The sequence below is a fragment of the Alligator sinensis genome, unplaced genomic scaffold, assembly GCF_000455745.1.
Source record: "Alligator sinensis unplaced genomic scaffold, ASM45574v1 scaffold1030_1, whole genome shotgun sequence".
In the NCBI taxonomy this organism is placed as follows: domain Eukaryota; kingdom Metazoa; phylum Chordata; order Crocodylia; family Alligatoridae; genus Alligator; species Alligator sinensis.
In genome coordinates this window covers 5933-23124 of record NW_005842592.1, presented here as the reverse complement: position 1 = coordinate 23124, position 17192 = coordinate 5933, and the positions used below count along the sequence as shown (strand labels likewise).

Genomic DNA, 17192 nt, shown 5'->3' with positions numbered 1-17192 from the left:
GAAGAAAAGCTAATCTCTGGTTAATTTTTGGTCTCTGCCAAAATTTTTCATGTGAGCTTGCCATTCTTGAATGGCACCCATGAAAGAGGAGACTGGAGTCTCTTAGCTATCCTGGGGAAAGTCCTCTCCTGGTCCACTTGCACCATTTGCCTGAGGAAAGATGCTAAGAGTCCTGCTCTCCTGCTTTCCGAATGGAATTGACCATTAAATAAACACACAATTTATTGAAGGCAGCTTTCTGCAGCAGGAGTCTGAGTTCATCAAAGAAAAGCAAAAGCTTTTCCAAATGGCAATACCTCTCCCCAGAACCCAGCCTTCCTTGTGGTAGAAGCAAACTGCTTAACTCCAGATAGCTGACCCAGTTCCTCCATGCTCACTGAGGGGCATTCAGCTGTGGTTTCTTCCTTAAGCATGTTAACTCTTTCTCTGTCAGCCAATACACAAGATCCCTTTTGCCATCTCACAGGGGGAAGACCACCAGGTACCGCCAAGACCACCTAGCCCCACTGCCAAAACTAAGTATAACTGTAGGTCTTTTATATGCCACTTCTGTTGTAGACTGGGGCACTGAAATAATTTACCTGCCTAGTCTCTCTTCATTAAAACAGAAGTGGCTAAGTCCTGTGGGTGAAGCCCACAGGGGAAAAAAAAGTCGATAGTTCTTTAGGTTTTCCCTCATACATTTAGTATTAAGGGGTGCATGTACATGCCATGATATTTGCCCTTTCAGGCATTGCAACTGCGTGTCTGTTTGCACGAGTGGGATTTCCTGACATTTTTTAAAAGTCTTTTTGGTGCATTAAAGTAAAACTGCTTGGACATATAATTTATGACTGGGTATTAGGGGTGTGCGAAGCGGGCCCTATTTGATTCAGATTTGGCCTGAATCGGGGACAGTGATTCGATTCGTTGATTCAGATTACTGTCTCTGATTCGATTCGGCCGAATCTGAACCTGAAGATTCGATGCCGATTTGGAGAATCAGAGATTCGGCCATAGACACGGCTTTAAATGTTTTTTCTACGTACCTTGAGGTACCAGGCGTGGCTCGTGACCGCTGCAATGCTGGGGCAGATGGTGCATCCCACAGGAGCGCAGGGCCCACCCCACCACGTGCTCAGTGGTGAACCTGGAAGTGGACCAGAAGTACTTTCGATCCACTTCTGGATCCACCTGGGAACTCATTGGGGGGGGCCCCCATCTTCCTCTGTCTCTGCAATCAGCTGCGGCAGGACCCCGGGTGCCCCCCAGACCCAAGAGGCACCAGTCACTGAGCCCGGGGGGGGCACGGGGGAAGACCCAGAAGTGGGTCAGAAATGCTTTGAGGCCCCCATGCTTCTGTGGGATGCTGCATCCACCCCACCATTGCAGCATTCATGAGCCACCTGTTATCTTGAAGTATACAGAAAAAACATTTAAAGCTGTCCAAATTGCTGAATCTTTCTGAATCTCTCCAAATTGATTCAGAGAGCTCTGATTCAATTCAGAGAGATTAAAGGATCTCATGATTCAATTTGGATTTGGAGATTCAGCCACCAAATCAGGCCGAATCTCCGCCGAATCGAGTCAGGGACCGAAGCTTTGCACAGCCCTACTGGGTATCATATCACTAACCTCCCCACACCCCCTCAGTCAGGCTGTGTCTTTAGAGGTGGAAAAGAACTGTTACATCAGGGGCAGAAAAAAGATAAGTCTGAGGTGAAAACTCATAAAAATGCCGAGCTTTATCTGCAGCCTGTACCTGTTCCCCAACCCCTTTTTCTCCCCACCCCCGTCTCTGGACCTGCACAGAGCCATACTGTACAAGTCCCACTGGCATCAGGCCTGGCATCTGGCAAAATACTGCCAGAGCTACAAAGGGAAGAGGAGGCCCCTTTGGAGCATTAGCACTATGTTTCAATCTTTAACCAGCACTTTCAGTAATTTAATTGTGCCCAAAGTTATGTTAAGGGAGAAAGTAGTAGCCAGTTGAGGACTCTTCCAGTAATTCCTAGAGCGGGTTTCATTGAGGTTACTCTGACATGCTGGACACTTCAAATTAAGCAGTAATTGAATATAAAATGCATCTTACAGATGTTTGGAAAGCTTATTAGCTTGCTCAAAGCACAGTCTCTAATGCCAGACAAGAGGCACTACTCCCCGAGTCATTTTGTGGTTTGACTTCTGACAAGAAACTGGCAAGCACAAACACTCAGAAATATTAATTACGAGAAGAGGATTTGGGCTGTTTCTTCGGGGGGTGGGGTGAGGATCATTCTTGCAGGATTGATTCTGACATGAAAATTACAGAGGTTGGGTGAGCTGGGGAATAGGGAAGAAGGATGCCAGAGAAATTTGAAAAGGAAGATGTGAGAGGAGTGAACTAAGATATGTCACCATAGGAAACAGAGCCTGCTGAGAAGGGAAAAAGAAAGCAAGACTGGTGGAGAGGGCCTTTAAGAAACTACTCATGCAGAAGTTTATTAAAATGTTAATTCTGCTCTTTTCCACACCTTTGAACAACATGCCCAGCTATCTCATTTTCTGCCCCCCCCTCTTTTGATGACCATCGTTAGTTTGAAGACAAACAAGAATAAGCTGTAGGTTTGCCGTAGCTGACACCTTTGCCCCTACTGTTTTAATGAGTTGCTTCTAACATGCTTGTGCTGTGTATAATCCAAGGCTCTCCTGGATGTCTTCCTGGGATGATCAAGACCATTTTTAGAACAGCTCCATGTGCATAGGCTGTGCCCTCACTAGCTACACAGATATAAGGGGATTTACATCTTTGGCACTTGTCTTCCCGGGGCGGGGGGACTGTGAAGTACATCCTGAGGATGCCTGTGCAGAGGGTTACTGGGTCTTGCAGAATATCAACAAAGGGAACACAAATGTGGCTACTGAGAGTGTTAATACAGAACCTAGGACACTCATGCAGCTAAATCAAAGCAGTTGGCATTGCCACGCTGATGTTTTCTATATCCCGGTCCAGCCCTTAAGGCTATGAGATGGCTCATGGTCACGTGTGTCAATTCTTGGATTCAGTTTAGGGCAGTTTGAATTAAGCACGTGGTTTCTGGTAGGGAAAAGAGAATTTGATTCTCTATTTCTATGGCTTAGTCTGGCCTATACATTTCAGGTCTGGATTCATTCTTATCCTAAAGCTGACTAGGGGCTGGGTTAGGCCCATAAGTTTGAAGATTTGGTTTGAACTCTTTTTTTTAAAAAGAAACCTGAAAGATTTTGGTCTTTGTCAGCCTCAGAACTCAAGAATACTTTTTCTTCTCTCCTGAGTTCATGTCTGTCCTGGTGCTGCAGTATTCAGATAAGGACGTTAAAGTTATCAAAAAAAGATCTCACCCACAAAAACCTTCAGAAGTCTAAAGCCGATCAAAATTGCCATAGCAAGCACACATCAGTTCAGGCTGGGACTATAAGTGCCTTTGACAACCATACACTGCATATAATAAACCTAATGACCTACCAGCTCTCTCTCATTTGTCCCAAAACACCGACACGTCCAGAGCATGGAGCATGGTCTGCTGTTATTGCTTGTGCCTGCATTACAACTCGTACACAGGTGACAAGATTTCACACAGGTAGCACACCAACAACCTTCAAGAGCTCTTATAAACATACTGTACCAACAGATTAGACAATTGCTCCTTTAATGTGATAAAGCAATCCCAGCTGATATGCATTCTCCTGACTAATGCCATCTGTGACCTTTACCAAGCATACCAGCATCAGAAAATTTTATAGTGTGGGTACTCGAGAAAGAACATATTCCCCAGATGAAAGATTCTTACTCCCCAGAAAGCAAAATAATCTATTTACAAGTGCTTGTAATTAAATCTAGACTTTAAGACAGTGGTTAAATAGCTAACAGCTACATAATTCAATTCCAGCAGCACAAACTCTCCATGTCGCTTGATACAAAACAACAGAGGCAGCTACCTAACTTATATCATCTGCAATTCCATGAGCACATTTACATGTCAACTGGCATAATTAAGTGCCTGGTGCTTTTTTTTCCCACTAGATAATTTATTTCTGATTTTCTCTTCTTAGCTTGTTAATAGTAAATCCAATTAAAAACCCTGTTCTTTACAAGTCTAATAAACAACCAAATGCAGATTTGTGTAGTGTGGCAATTTTCGGTCAAGTAGATTCATTGCTTGTCAAATCTGTGTTCTGTCTCACCAATGGCTTGATTTTAATTAAATGTTAGTATCCCCCATTAAATTTAAATTAAGGCATCACTTACACACTAACGGTTGCATCCAATCTGCATGCTTAACTGAAAGGTTGCAATTTCATTCCAAAAGAATTTTGCAACTTTTTCTCTGTTCCTCTAATCATTCCCTTCCATTGCTCATGAGGCAAGAGCAATGATGGTCCACAAATTGAAACACAGAGCACATAGAAGATACTAGTCTTCATCTCGGTAAGCGTTCATAGGTCAGGGCAATGCAGCTGTTCATGAAAATATAGCAGTAGACACACAATGTTAACACACAAACAACCTGGTACCATATATAGTAATAGAACAGACAGTAACAAAAGGGTCCTATCTCTGCAGAAATGTATTGCCAATACTTGGTATATGGCAAGTTAAAAACAAATAAATAAAAGGAATCTCCATATTAGCCTATCTTAGATATTAATAGTATGACATAAAGCTGCCAGAGAAACAAGGAGCCTCGGTGATGCCTAGCAGATAGAAGTCTGTCTCTCTCTCTGTCTCCCCACGCTCTTCAAAATGAAGTCAGAGCTGGTGAACAATATTAGCTAGGCAGCCCTGGAGACTGAGGTCCTTGGTATTTATTTATAGCACAGATAAGCACAGCACAGCTGAGAAGGGAGCTCATTCCCTGTGACACATGCTGTCCTTCGCCTCTCAACAGAATCTGATGCCAAAGGCAGAGGATGATCTCTGCTAAGGAATGGGCTAGGAACCATCACCAGCAACTCATTTTTGGAGTCAAGGTGAATGCCCTGCTTCCTTGCTACGCTGTACCTTGCACAGCCCCACAAAGCCAGACACCACTGAGTGCAAAAGCTAACAAGCCAGAGCTGAGCTGTAACCAGCAGAAACACATTATGACCACTCCCAACGTTGTAAAACAGTTGCATGGCAATGAGCAGCCCTGGCCTCCATCTCCAGCTTCCTGGAACTCAGCAAGCATGTCTACAATATCATGGCCAAATCCATCCCTCATGATGGTTCAGGAGAATTGGCTCTTGAAATTCCTATAATGCAACAAGTAGTCACATGGGCTTGTCTACAGGGAGCTTGTGCAAAACTCCTTTGACCACTGTTGGCTCCTATAAGCCAAGAGCGTACTCTTGTTGCCAAAAAGGCAACAGCATCCTGGGTTCTGTGGAAGAAACAAGCTTCACTTTGTGGTTTGGTTTTGAAGTTGTCAGATACTTTTTATTATACAAGCAGCTGCAGGGGAGGACACCGAACAGACAGAGCTTCCTCTTATCAGTTCCGCATGCCCCACACAACAGACAGTTAAAGCAAGCTTTTATATGTTTCAATTCAGGTCACATGACGCAAGATATTACAAACAGAAAGCTGGTTTGAACCAGAAAGCTGCAAGAGGGCATAAACTGTGGTCTGACCTATTGATCTTATAGGCCTACTCAGCTCAACAAGGGAAAAGGGTGGGAGAAAGAGCAGATTGCAAAATAGGCGAGAAAAGGCAAGCACTAGCTGCAAGAAGTCAGCAGAAATTAAGGCCTGGGGTTTTCTTCTTCCACAGTTTTATTAATAGAAGTGTCACTTGCAAATCAAGAAAAGTGATTTTTTTGCTCTATTCAACACTGGTGATGCCTCACCTGGAGTACTGTGTCCAGTTTTGGGCCCCACACTTCAAGAAGGGTGTGGACAGACTGGAAAGAGCCCAGTGTAGAGTAACAAAAATGATTATGGAGCTGGAAAACATGGCTTATGAGGAAAGGCTGAAAAAACCGTGAGTTATTTAGTCTGGAAAATACCTGAAGGGCAATTAGCGAGAAGGAAATGGGTTTTTCTCTGTGGCCATAGGGACCAGGATTTGAGAAATTGTCTCAGGCTGCAGCAGACAAAATTTAGGCTGAAGATTAGGAGGCATTTTCTGACTCTAGGGGGGCCAAGCATTGGAACAAGCTGCCTAGGAAAACTGGAGTCTCCATCACTGGAAATTTCAAGGGCAGGTTGGACAGACACATGGCTGGGATGGTTTAGTCAGGCACAGTCCCATCTTGAGCAAAGGGCTGGCCTAGATGACCTTGTGAGGTCCCTTCCAACCCTACTTTGCTATGATTCCTATAACTCATTGTCAGGTCATCACCGCATATGGGCGAACACCCCGGTGTCCTGCTGACATTCACCAGCCCCTCAGGCAGCTGTGCCCCTATGACTTAGCGGGAGGGAATTCGACGCCTCTTCTTTTCCCGCCTGCCACGACTTTGATGATATAATGGATTTTGAGTGAGAGGGAGGCGGTAACTGCCGGTCTCCTGCCCAACTCAATCAAAGGGGCTGCCCCACATCCTGAAGGTCCGACTCTGCCTGGTGACTTGCCCCAGCTTTCCCTTCTTTGGCTCCTTGCCCTTGCTCCAGTGGCAACTCTTCAGGTCCACCCCCGGATATAGTCCACGCTGCCGATTGGCCCCAATCCGCTTCACCTGCCGTGCAGGTAAAGCTGTGCTGGGGTTCCTACTGCAGGGTCGACGTGATGGCGTCTGGTGATCCGTGTTCCTGGCTGGGGATACACCCCTGGTGAGTGCCCTCCGGACTCTCACACTCATCATGATGAGACACTCAGCCCCACAAGTTTTTGATTTGGCTTTAGGATTTGAGGTCACCAAGCAGGTAATGTAATCTTTAAAATCATCCTCCCCAACACAAGCATTTATGGGACTGGAAGAGCTATAAATTGTTTGTACAAAGAGAATCGATTTTAATAAAGCCCTTAAGTATGCATTTTAGAGATCGTTCTTCTATACCATACATTGTATGAGCCAGCACAGACTGAGGCTAGGCCTTGAAGTAATTTGGCAGACTGCAAAGTCAAGATAATATGGAAAATAACAACGTTGGTTTCAGCTTAGTCTGGGGAGAGGCAGAAGGGAACTTCTATCATAAGCATTTTTAAAGCGTTTCCCCAATGCTTATTATAGCAATATTATAATTGCTATAATAAGCACCTCATGCACAAATTTTAAAAAAAGCATTTAACATAACGGAGGCAAAGAGTTTAGCAAATTTAGCAGAAAGTGGGAAAAACCTACTCCTTTAAGGAGGCTGCCAAAGGACTTGAGTGGGTGTAATTCATCCTACAGCACATAAATAAGTACACCATCTAGCAAGGGTAAAAATGACAAAAAACCCCAAAACAAAACCATTAATCCTCATCCTTCAGGGACATGTGCTGATCCTTTAGTGGAATCAGGAAGACATTTTCTCCCCACCACAGCAGATAACTGCAGAGTTAACTAGGTGCATGCCATGGCATGGGTTTCACAGAACCAGTGCAGAACCTGGTACTGACAAATGGATGAAGGGTAGGACACTGGATATGATGGAACAACTGTTTGTCTCCATCTTGCATATTTTATGTTTCTTTAAGAGAAAGCTAAAGAAAGACAGATTTGCCAGTGGTGTTTATTAGGGCTGTGCGAAGCTTCGGTCTCTGATTTGATTCAGCAGAGATTCAACCTGATTCGGTGGCCCAATCTCCGAATCGAATCAAGAGACCCTTTAATCTCTCCAAATCAAATCAATCCAGAGGGATTTGGAAAGATTTGATGATTTGGATATAGACACAGCTTTAAATGTTTTTTCTACATACCTCAAGGTATCAGGGGCTCATGAATGATGCAATGCTGGGGCAGATGAAGCATCCCACAGGAGTGTGGGGTGCTCCCCAGCGCACTCGGCAGCAGACCCAGAAGTGGACCAGAAGCAGTTGGCTTGGCGACTGGTGCTTCCTAGGTCTGGGGCGGGGGCACCCGGGGTACTCCGCAGCTGATTGCCAAGCTGGGAGAGTGCGGGGGGAGGCTCTCAGCGCACTCCCCAGTGGACCTGGAAGTGGACCAGTACTTTTGGTCCACTTCCAGGTTCGCCGCCGAGCATGCGGGTGGCCCCACCGCACTCCTGTGGGACGCTACATCTGCCCCACCATCCCAGCATTCACGAGCCACACCTGGTACCTCGAGGTATATAGAAAAAACATTTAAAGCTGTGTTTATGGCCAAATTGTTGATTCTCTGAATCAGCATCAAATCTTCAGATTCGGATTTGGCCGAGTCAAATTGGGGACAGTGATCCGAATCAATGAATTGAATCACTGTCTCTGATTTGGGCCAAATCCAAATCTGAATTGAATATGGCCCATTTTGCACGCCCCTAGTCTTTATTTTATTTTGACTCTGGAAAATTAGGAAACTAGGAGTGAATTTAAATCCCGCTCTTGTGATAAGCAAGTGCAGCTGTAAACTTGGAAAAGTTTGCACATTTTATCTTGTAATACCAAGCTCCTGAACTTAATCCTCTTGCTTGTTTTAAAGTCACCCCTTAGAGGGACATGTTTGCTGTCCCTGGGCCCTTAGCTGTTTGGTCAGTGCTGTTAAAACTTCTGTACAAAGCAACAGGGAAAGTCAGAGTGCTCTGTACAAGGGAGGGAGAAGGGAACATGTTTCCCCAATGCTAATTTAATTCATATTAAAAACATGTAATTAGGCTCCAATGTGAAATTTATTAACATAAATTCTTCTACTGAAGCTAGTTACAAAAGACAACATCTAAAACAACATGTTAAGTAGTTCATATTTATGCAGGAAATCCCCAAGCCAGGGCACTTCACAATAAAAAAAATGCAGATAACATTGTGGCACTGGTGTAGCTAGATTTTCACTAGTTGACAAAGAGCTGTAGTACAAAAGCTGCTATCTTCACAGAAAGTTCCCTTGAATTTTTAGAAGAACATTTACAAAGCTGCCTAAGGGATCTGAATGTTCAATTCCTATTAAAACTAATGAGCGCTGGGCATCCAAACCCCAAAGTATCTTTTTGAAAATCTCGGCATTAACGTTCAGGACATCGGTTCCCAGGACGAGACATAGAGATGTGTAAATAATGGATTTTTCAGGTCATGGGCATTTCTTGAAACAACTGCAAGAGCAGCAAATCTGTTCTCCATAACTTTTTAATCAGGGGTCAAGATGAAATTATTTCTGTTTTAGATAATATCAAAATGGAAAGCCATCTCAACAGGGAAAATATTAGACGTTTGGAAAATGACAAGACAAAATGTTTTGATATTTTCAGCACCTTGAGTGAACCATCAAAAATCACTGGTTAATGGAATAGGCATTTGCTCTGGAAAACAGGACAAATATGATTCGCACTGCTAAGGGAATGAATTCAGTTGACTTACCTGGTTTTCGAAGATTATTTCAATAAATATCAACAGAATTTCAGTGATGAAGATCACCAGGAGGACCCAGAAGAACTGTGCAGAGAAAGAGAAAGCAGGCCATTAGCATTGCTCTGAGCTATATTGGCTCTGGTAAATTTAAATGGTCACGAGTCATGAAAAAAGGCTGTGTTACTTGTATTGCATTCTCATTTTAGTACACCAGCAGTAACAACTATGTTGCACAATTCCTGGGCAGCTCAGCTGTCAACCAACCAGGAATCTGAAGGCTTTAGGTGCACAGCATGTGAATGAGGGTGGTAGAAATAAAGGAAGATTTGGAAACACAGATGAGAATTGGCATAAAAGCTCTGCTCCCATTCTAGCACCTAAATTGAGCATTTGGATTTAATTATATATCAGTACACAGCAATCCCCAGTAGGAAAATTGAGAGTTCCTGAGCTCTTGATAATCTGGTCATTTAATTTAGGTGAACCTCACTGTAATGAAGACAAAATTCCTTTTCCTTCTAGTAGGGAAGTGGGGGAGTAGCACAGATATACTTCTGTAGCCAAAAAATCTAACTCTACTGGGTGTGTACACACGTACTAATTTTCTGACAGTGAAGCTGACTTAACTTTTTTAAGTTGACTTAACTGTTGGAGCGTACACAAGTATGTGGAACAGAGTCAATTTAAATGCGGCACAAGATAATACACCTCCGAGATATATTATCTTTAGTTGCATTTGCTAAGGTCACTTAGCTCACAAGATGGCTGCCACTAGGGGTGCGAAGCTTCAGGTGCTGATTCGACGTGGAGGAGATTTGGCTCGAATCGGCGGCCAAATCTCCAAATCTGAATCGGATCAGGAGACCAATTAAAAGGTCTGAATTGATTTGAAGTTCTCCAAATCGATTTGGAAAAGATTCAGACAGCTTCAGAAATTCGGGCAATCCCCACTTGCTGCTGCAGGGAGCTGGACCCGGACTCCGTGCTCATAAGTAGGGAGCAGGAGGAGGGGGACTGGAGGAGGCACCAAGGGGGTTCCCTGTCAGGCCCCATCCCCTGCCCGCTCCCCCAGCCCCTCTGAGTGCTCCACAACCTCTGCCTGCTCTCCCAGCTCCCCCCGTGGCTGCCCCACCTCGCGGCTCCTGCGTGGGGGGCTCTGCCATGAGCCCCACAACCCCTGCCCACTCTCCCAGCACCCCCCACATGGCTGCCTTGCTTGCAGCAGCTCCTGGCTCTTAAAAAAAAAAAAAAAACCCCCCCCCCCCTGGCAGCAACCAGTGAGTGGGGGCTTTTTTTTTTTTTTAAAGAGCCGGGAGCTGGGGCAAGGAGAGCGGGTGGGGGATGGGGACTTGTGAAAGATTCAGCCGAATCGATTCGGGACAGTGATTCAAATCACGTAATCGAATCGCTGTCCCCCGAATCGGCTGAATCTGAATCCAAAGTGAATACTAGCTACTTTGCACAGGCCTAGCTGCCACCATGTCAAGGAGCTGTATGTGTGTACGCTCTGATATGGCTTAACTTACGTCAACTTAATTAAGTTGACTTAGTTAAGTCACCTTATTTTAAGTTCACTTAGTACATATGTATGCACCCAGCCCTAGCAAAATTCTGCATGTGGGAATGAGAAAATCAGTGCAGAAAAAGTGAACACGATCTCTCAGGGAAGAGAGAGGTTGCATCCTTACTAAATGACCTCTGTTAGTAAAGACTGATAAATTATACTTAGCACTTTTACAGCATCTTTCACCAGTGGATTCCTGGGTACCACGTTAAATGTTTAGGCTGACATTGCCAAATGCCTATGCCCAGAGTTAGGTTCCCACGTGTGGATTTAAATTCCTGATAGAAACTGTGGGTAGTTAGCTATTATTTGAGACTTTGTGAATTGTTTCTGTTAGGAGGAGAAAATTACAAGGAAACCAACACTGACACTTATGAAAATCCCCAAACAAGGAAACATGAAAAATCAATTAAGCATCAAATAAAGCACAGCACCAAACCAACCCATGAAATGGGTGGTTGACGTGAATAGATCTAATGCCAGGACTCTGATTTTGCCTGTGTCTTAGTACACTTTCCCTGACTTATACCCTACTGTAGTTGGCACAGTTAACTGGAAACAACTGATTTGGAGAACACGCTGGCTACTGAAGATCTAGGGCTTTCCACAGTGTTGATTTAGAAAATGGTATTTAAAGATTTGGTTTTGGGGAATTGGCTTATATGCATCAGAATGGTTTACGATGGGCAGCAGGAGTTAATTGATTTTTAAGAAGCCGGGGTCTCACACAAACAGAGTTTCTCCAGCTTGCAGGGCAGACAGGCTGGCTAACACAACAAGGCCAATAGATACAAAACAGTGTGAGAACTGAGGGAGTATTGCACCATACTGCTCATAATATGAGATAAAGTGGTACCAGCTAACAAGCCCCCAGAGCAGGGGGCCTGAGTCCTGGTTTTGGGGGAGCAGACCAAATTATGAGAAGACCCAGAAGGACCAAATTAGTATATATGTATGGTGGGGCTGTGTGACATTTCACCCAGCGTTTTGTTTAGAAGCTGTTTCGATGCATTTCAAGCTTGAAATAGTGAAATCGAAATGAAACAAAGCCTTTGAAACAGCTTCGAAACAGAACAAGGGAACTCAAACCATTTCAAGCGTTTTGAAATGTTTCAAGTTTCAAAGCCAGGCTTACTAGCTTTAGCTCCTGTCCCAGCCAGCAGCACCCTCCTCCTGTCATCCAGCAGGCAGATCAGGGGCTCGCCCGCACCCCTGGGAGGGCTGCGGGAGCTGTGCCGGAGTCTTCCCGGGGGTGTGGGCCCCCAATCTGCCTGCCAGATAACAGACCGGCGTTGGGCAAAATCTGCACCCAGCGCCGGGAAGATCAGTGCTGCCACTGACCCCAGGCAGCAGCACCTGGCAGGCAGATCAAGGGCATGCACTCCTGGGAGGACTCTGGCACAGCCCCCGCAGGCCTTCTGGGGGTGCCGGCGGGCCCCTGATCTGCCTGCTGGCTGACAGGAGCCGGGTACTGCTGCCTGGGGTCAGCGGCAGCCAGGGCCATCCTTGGGTGGGGGTGAATCGAGGCAAGCGACCCGGGCCCCACACTTTGGGGAGCCCTGCAGAGCCAGATGGAGTGGTCATGGTGACTCTGAGCCACCGGTGGCTTTGCGTCTGGCCGCTCACTACCCCACCCCGCCACCACCAACACTGCCGATGGTGGCAGCAGCAGGTTCTTTGCATCCAGGCCACGCAGAATCAGGGTGGGGGCAGGTCCCCGTACAAACTGATTTGCCCTGGGTCCTGCACCCACTTTGCGATGAGGTTGCGGGGCCCAGGGCAAATCAGCTAGTGCAGGAACCTGCCTCTGCCCTAATCCTGCGCACCCCAGCAGGCAGATTGGGGGCCTGCTGGCACTCCCGGGAGGGCTGCAGGGGCTGTGCCGGAGTCCTCCCAGGGGTGCATCTGCCTGCCGGATGACAGGAGCTGGGTGCTGTTGCCTGGGGCAGCAGCACTGATCTTCCCGGCGCAGGGTGCAGGCTGTGCCCAGCACCGGTCTGTCTTGTGGCAGGCAGATCAGGGGCCTGCACCCCCCAGGAGGAATCCAGCACAGCCCCTGCACCCCTCCCCAGGGTGTGGGCAAGTCCCTGATCTGCTTGCTGGATGAGAGGAGCGGGTGCTGCCACCTGGGACTGGCGGCAGCAGCAATTTTCCTGGCAATGGTCCCAGGTGGCAGCACCTGGCTTCTCTCATCTGGCAGGCAGATTGGGGGCCCGCACCCCTAGGAAGACTCCGGCACATCTCTTGCAGCCCTCCCCAGCATGCAGGCGAGCCCCGCCAATCTGCCTGCCTGCTGCATTGTATGCTTCTCACAATAACCTATGGGCGAAACATTGAAACAGCAAAACAGTTTTGACGAAACAAAACAGAACAGTGCTTTTGAAATGAAACAAAATGAAACTTGAAACGAAACACTGTCCCGTCGAATCATCGAAATGGAAGTCGAATTGGAACGGTGCTGTTTCCCATAGCCCTAGTGCATGGGGCACAACACCAGCCCATCTCATTTACCCCACTGGAGGTGGGGAGGGGGCCTCAGCATCCTCCCTCCAGACTGCTGGCATGCTGACATCTGACACCTAAGAGAGTGCCTCAGAGTCACTCATATCCTGGCCAGATGTATTCTGACTCTGATGACAGCCCTGGGATTTGGTTGATATATAGAACTGCTTGATTGTTTGCATTGCTTCTTTCTGTTATCACTGTGTATCAATAAATTTGCCTATTATCAAATGGAGAGGTCACGGTTAGTTTGGGGGTGTTCCCTCCTGCCCGCTCCGGAACAAGGCCTCTGGGTTCTAAATCCAGAGCCAACACACAGGATCCCCAGATAAAAGATCTCTGGACAAAAACCCAGAAGTTGGTAGGTGGATAGTAAGTGGTAGTGATGGTCTGACCAAAGTGGTCAGAGAGAATCATAGATTCATAGTCACAGAGAAGTAGGGCTGAAAAGGACTTCCAAGAGGTCATCCAGTCTAACCCCCACCTGAGGCAGGATCATCCCTACCCACATCAGCCCATACAATCATAATCTAAACTCTATATAAGACTACCATCAACCCTGATGTAACACAGACCTAACACCCTAACCTGCCACAGGTAAAGCAGGGGAACTATGGCAGACAATGAGAAGAGATAGCTCATATGAGATGTAAGCTATGCATTCACTTTTTCTCTGTAATTAAGCTGAAAGTGCCATATTTAATTTGTCTTAAGAGAAAGGTAAGTCTAGATGTGTTCAGTAAATTGTTTTTCTTAAGTCTATTTTCTCTGATTAATAGACGTGGATGTGTTATGATGAGTCCCGCATGAGTTATTTCATGCAGTTTGCCTTCACTGGGGGGAAAAAAACAAAAAACCCAGAGATCCCTATAGGGGTTGAGACAGAGCGAGGTTCTGGAATCAGCATCCTACTGTCATCATGCGTCAAAAGCACCTGGACAAAGGTGCCCTCTCCTCCAGAAGAGAAAATGCCAGAGAAAGCAAAAGGTAAATACAGAGGAGAGAAGCCCAAAGAACCAGGAGGAGAGGAGAATGGTTGAAAGCACAGCTCACGATATCTAGCCCGTACATTCATGACCGATCTAAGTAACCACAATGCCATGGCGTTATAAAAACTTGTCCTCAATTAGCTTTTAATATGCTCATTATGCCTTTTGCTTTTCTGATGCATTTGATTCAATATAACAACCTATTTTCCTAATGGAGACAGTTTAATGAGAGACTGGTAAAAACAGGTAACTCCTGTAGGATGTCAGCTCTTTCAACCCGGCTGATCAGGTTTTCTTTGTTGGAATGGAGGCATCTAACTGTGTCGTGCTTGTGGCTTCCATCCTCAGCTACCCTCCTTTGCTTTCCCTATTTCTTTTGTGAAGAAAGAAGACCTGACATCACCAGAATGAACAGGAATTTTGCTGTTAAATCCGATCCCAGTGGGACCAGTACCTGCTGTCTGCACTAAACTGCAGTGTCTAATGGCCAGTTACAGTACTTAGATGATTATTGCAAGAATTTATGCTCCTCTGTCCTAACTTGGTGTTTTTCAACAATTTGGGGCTGGCAGCCCGCTTTATCTGAAAACATTGCTCTCCCTCCCCTATATTTCTTAGAGTTAGAAATGTTCTACTGATAATAATGCAGTGCAGGGGAGGAGTGAGATTTGCATTGCTCTAAAATGTATTAAACTATGCAACAACTAGGCACTCACAGCACTGTTTTCCTGACCTGGCTTGGGGTCCTGACCTACCAGGTGGGAGACACCATCCCAATGGGCAGCTGTTTCTTTGCTAGGTTTGGATAAAAGATAACTGCAGAGTTTGTGTGTTTGGATCTAGAATGATATGCTGCAATGAGGAGCAAGAAGTAGGAGCTCACTGTGGAAGGTGGAGCTAAGAAAAGCAGGGTCTTAACTCACATAAGCTGAGAGAGAGCAGTGAAACACCAAATGACATTTCACAGTGCATTGCCCTTCCATAGGACCTCTGCAAGACGAACTCCCCACTTGACTGCAAGCTGTACTCCAGCTGTAAGATTAAGCGCAACTCCCCAGTGAAGGATGAAACTAGAAGGCCCCAAGTCATTCCTGCCATGCCAATCCAGAGAAGCTACTTTGCTGACGAGTTTGGTTGAAGATGGATGTCCCGCCATGATGGTGAGGGACATAGCTAGTTGGTCTGCTCTGCTGAAACAGAAGCCATCTAGTCCTGTGGCTTGTCAATGCCAGGACTGTCTACAGCTCGTGCTTCTGGCACTTAACCACAATAAACAGTACTATTAATATGTGACACTCCTACAGTGCTTTTCGTCCATAGAGCTCACAGCTCTGATCCCAGCTTCATGTAGCTCAGGCCTATTCTTATCAAATCCCACTGACTGATCAAGTCTAACTCCTTGATGAGACTGGAAGGCTGTTCTTTGCACATTTTACAGTGTAGAAGCATACCCAGAGGCTACATCTCTTAATAGTCTCTGATACAATCCACTGGAAATGAAAATCGCCATAGTAACTAACAACCCCATCAGATGCCTTTGAAATACAAAGCAAGTTTATGAAGGCAAGACATTAAATTTGCTTCGGGTTTCATTTCAATGTGCATTTACAAAGCATCTTTCAAGGCAAGTATCCCAGGGACTTTTGTGTAAGGAAACCATTTACCACACTCAATGAGACTGGTCAAGGCGCTTTAAGGAGTATAAAAGCAGTTTCAATAGCACAGTTAGAACAAAAGAACATGCAAGCCTACAGTAACTCCACTGGAAACAGTGGTGATTACTTGGTACCCAATAGCTTTGCTTCATTATCTTAACAATTAATTGTTATAGTTACCACTGTGGAAATATCATCACCTGCATTATACTCTAAATCAGGGCATAGTGAGTCTCATGTAATTCAATCTGGATTTTTTAAATAAAGGAGTACAGTTAACCAAGACTAATGATTGCTACCTTGTCTGCATTCAGCTGTGTTTAGGGCCCTACTGAATTCACGACGGAAATGGGCTGCTCAGTGGCTCCTTTAATCTTGCAGGTTTCCTCATGTGCGACACCCCCCTCTCCCCTCCCGCTAATTGGTGGGGGCCCCCGCTGCTTCTCCTAATCATCGGAGAGATGAAAATCATGGTTTTAAATATAGAACTGTTTTTACCTCTCGGCCGGTCAGCACCAAATAGCAAGGCCACCGGGGCCCCTCAGCTAATCAGCAATGGGGGTGCGCAGGAGAACCTGCAAGATTAAAAGAGCTGCTGAACATCCCACTTCTGCCGTGAATTCAGCAGAGTACTAGCAATGATGTACAGAGAAATAGCCAGATGTGGATATAGACAGGGAAGGCATTGCTGAAATCACCTGCAAGATGACAAAACTGAGTCGTGGGGTAGGAACCTTGAGGCTGCAGAGTCTGCTCAGCAGTGTGTAGAGAAAAGGAGATGGTGTACAGGACCAGAACTGGACTTGTGTTCCCAATCCTTCCCTAGTCCTATTGCATGATGATGTACCTCAGGTCTCCCATCTGTAAAATGGAGATAAAAGGGCCCAGACAACTTTGTAAAGCCCTATAAGCTCTCTGGATGAAAAATATTTTACTGTAAAAAGGTAACTTGTTGGAAACATTGCCAACTTTCTTTTACCATTGTCTCAAATGATCAACATAAAGTATTTTGGCAGCATTTGCCACAAAGGAAAGGTATGAACATATTTTATCCGTGAGTTGAACCATGTATCAAACAGCT

General features: G+C 45.7%; 1 protein-coding gene across 1 annotated transcript in view; it reads right to left on the bottom strand.

Moving 5' to 3' along the window:
- Positions 1 to 16941, bottom strand: part of LOC102380198 (tetraspanin-15-like) — a 115004-nt gene extending 98063 nt beyond the window's left edge. The window contains exons 1-2 of the mRNA XM_006032901.3: positions 16810 to 16941; positions 9411 to 9485 (exon numbers count right to left, since the gene is read on the bottom strand). The gene's annotated coding sequence lies outside the window, so the exon portion shown is untranslated. The remainder of the gene's footprint in view (positions 1 to 9410; positions 9486 to 16809) is intronic.
- Positions 16942 to 17192: the final 251 nt, after the last annotated feature.